Here is a 3,051-nt window from a genome sequence, read left to right as displayed (position 1 = left end):
ATTCACGAGGTTGTCTGCTTTGAACTGCTATCAAACATCAACTAAACGACGTAGATTGCTCAAAATTAGAAAGTTGCCCACTAGTAGATTACAACTGACGGCAGCACTAACTGCGCGGGAAATTCAAAAAGACACTGACTTATCAAACCGCCCTCATATCTCTATTATTTTATTTATATTTTTTAACGGGGATGTGTATTTTTTTATAAATACACATCTCCAATCCTTAAATGATTTAAAAATGATATTTCATAATACCAAGTTCTATTGATAGAAGATATCGACATGTATATAGCAATAGATATTGGACAGAAGCTTGTTGATTTTTTTATTGGAAATAATTTTTTTTGCTCACCAGATTTTATAAAATGAATAAAGCCAAACTTCTATAACTCGAATTTTCTATAACTCGAACTAAATAGAGTACAACAGGGTTTAGAGAGCAACTCTCCATAAGTCGAATGATGATACGGTTTATATAAATTTGACTGTACTCACGGTTGCCACTTATGGTACTTTAGTACCAAAATTGGTACTTTTTTTTCGTTTGGTATTCATGTTTAAAAAATGGTACATTTTTGACGACCCAACTTTATTGTGGATATTTCTAAATAATTTTTTTTATAAATGCAACTTTGCACTATTTTATATTTTGTTCATTTATAACACTATGAAAAACACAGAACGAAAAAACAAAAAGGTCTAAAAAAATTTTGGACCTTTTTTTACAGAAATGGTACCTTTTTAAACCAATTTTGGTACAGGAAAAAATTTTCAAGTGGCAACAGTGACTGTACTTTAAAATTACTTCTCTGGACACCTTTTCTGTCCGTCACTCTCTCTCCCTCTTCGCCTCTGATATTGGCTAGATTAGAATATTACCTAATAAAGGTTCAAACTATTAATATTTTTAAAATGCTGATTTAGAAAATTGGAAACCAATTTTATACTAATCTAGTAATATCGTCTACTTATAAATGGAATATAACACAATCCAACCAATTAATCCGATTTGAAGGCAACAATTAATAAATATGCAAATTTTTTCAAAAAACTGAACTTTCGGCTGTTAATAATTTTCACTTCCAACAATAGGTCATCATTTAGTTTTGTTTTTTATGTCGCTCCAAACACTTCAGCAGTTCAACTATGAAAAGACCAAGTACGCAGAAACTCTGACCTCGAAAGACATTTTCGAAAAAACTTGTGAATTCTTAATTAGAAATGAGACTAGAAGTAGCGAACCGCACAGATACTAGTGCGTTTCTCTTCTCCGTTTGCCGCAAGTGGAAATCCATAATTTAATTTCGAAGCAAATTTCTGCCACTTTTTTGTGGATTCTGTGCAGTGATATGTAAAATCTTGACACTGATCATTGTATTCATCAGAGGATATCCGTTCTTATATTTATCCGCGTTCTACTTGTAGATACTGAAATGAACACTTAAAATTTATTTTCGCATAATTAGCCACTCTAGCGCTATTTTAAACATTTTTGTGATTTGATAAGGAAGCAAATGTTTCTATCGAACGTCGATGTTATAACATAAATCTTAAGTACTTCGGAACAACACTTAGAATAAATGTCCGTAAACTTTATTTTTTCAATTTTTGAGATTGAATTAATGGTGCGGAGTGAGTCTAAATTTTAACAGAAAACAATGATGTTGCATATGTAATACGAGGTTTTTTTCATTGACAATATACTGAGAGTGAGGTTTTGATGTGTGGTTACATTCAGTTTTTATCTCTAGAATTTTATTTGCACTATGGACTGATATTTTTAAATAAAAATTATAAAATTAAATGATAATTTTATTATTCTTAGTTGTGACATCTGCTTTATAGCATCGAAGTATTTCAAACACTTATGTATCTTCAGTGTCAGTTTTTCAAACTTTTCTGGATATGTATCGCATCATCAAATATTTAGTTAAAGGCAGTAAGATTAATTGACTTAAAATGGCCTCCAGGTAGTATCTTAATACTAATTTTAATTAAGATATCGTTTTTTTTAATAATTTTTTATTGCAATTTTAATCTTATCTAGAACTATATTATATTACATATGGAAACAATGCTTTACGTTAAATATTGTCGTGTCAAGTTTACATTTATTACATCAAACCGCTACGTCCTCTTTAACCTCCTAAGCAAGTATATGACTTTTCCAAGGGCTAAAGCTCTGTCATTAATGTAGCTTGCCAATGACCATACCGTTTATGTTATTAGCAACGTATTGTTTTTGGAGCCTTTTTTTTCTACTCGAACTGATGAAATTTGAAAGTCCTAGTGTATATCAGTGCTTCTGATGAATCAAATACTAAATTGGATTACATACATACATATTTTTGGAAATTGGACATACATATTTCCAACAAATCCTATTGATCAGTTCAAATTTAGGTGTAGCTATCATATAAGTTAAAATTTGATAATAGTAAAAGTTCGTAGATGAGAAATTTTTAGCCTAAGTAATCAGTTCCATCTAATATATAATATAGAACTATCTGTATCTATCTGTGTTTATATTAATAAAAATAAAACCAAATTGGTTTAACCAATCACCAAGCTGTATAAACAACAACGTTTATACATTGTTTTATTTTTATTATTATTATTATTCCTATACTCTATTAGGAGCCTAGGGAGTCCACAAAAGTTTTCTACTAGTTTCTATTTTGTGCTATTCCTCTCAACTCGTTAAACGATTTATCCGTCTCCTGCTGAACTGTCCTTCTCCAGGTCATTGCTTGTTTACCTCTGTGCCTAGTCTCCTAGGGGTTCCAGGTAAGTGAAGCACGATATCTTAATAAAGCTTACGCAGTGTGTCCAACCATGCTTATTTCTTCTTATCTAGCAGTTTACGTTATTCTTCAAAAGTCTTCATTTGAAATCGTTCTAGGCCACCATATGCCTAATATATTGCGCAGGCTTCGATTGATAAATGATTGCAATCTTCTTTCGATTTCGGAGTTAACAAGCCAGTTTTTCGATCCATATAGGTACACCGAATTGACGCATGCGTATAGTGTTGATACGTATATTATG

Source organism: Teleopsis dalmanni, chromosome 2 (genome assembly GCF_002237135.1).
Source record: "Teleopsis dalmanni isolate 2A chromosome 2, ASM223713v2, whole genome shotgun sequence".
Classification (NCBI taxonomy): domain Eukaryota; kingdom Metazoa; phylum Arthropoda; class Insecta; order Diptera; family Diopsidae; genus Teleopsis; species Teleopsis dalmanni.
The sequence above is the reverse complement of the archived record's forward strand: the minus strand, read 5'-3'. Positions refer to the sequence as shown.